We start from the raw sequence: 253 nt of genomic DNA on the forward strand, positions 1-253 counted from the left end.
CTGACCCCTGATTGGCTCCGCCCCCGTCTGCTGACCCCTGATTGGCTCCGCCCCCGTCTGCTGACCCCTGATTGGCTCTGCCCTTGCCTGCTGAACAGGATCGATAAGTTTAATGAAGTCTGAGCTCATCATTAAACTTATCATTCCTGATCATCACTGCTGTGTTTTATGGCAGGCTGATATGTCATAAAATACTGCAGTGATGTGGCTGGAAGCCCTGCTTTAACAACACAACACAACACAACACAACACA

Source organism: Austrofundulus limnaeus, unplaced genomic scaffold (assembly GCF_001266775.1).
Source record: "Austrofundulus limnaeus strain Quisiro unplaced genomic scaffold, Austrofundulus_limnaeus-1.0 Scaffold1890, whole genome shotgun sequence".
In the NCBI taxonomy this organism is placed as follows: Eukaryota; Metazoa; Chordata; class Actinopteri; order Cyprinodontiformes; family Rivulidae; genus Austrofundulus; species Austrofundulus limnaeus.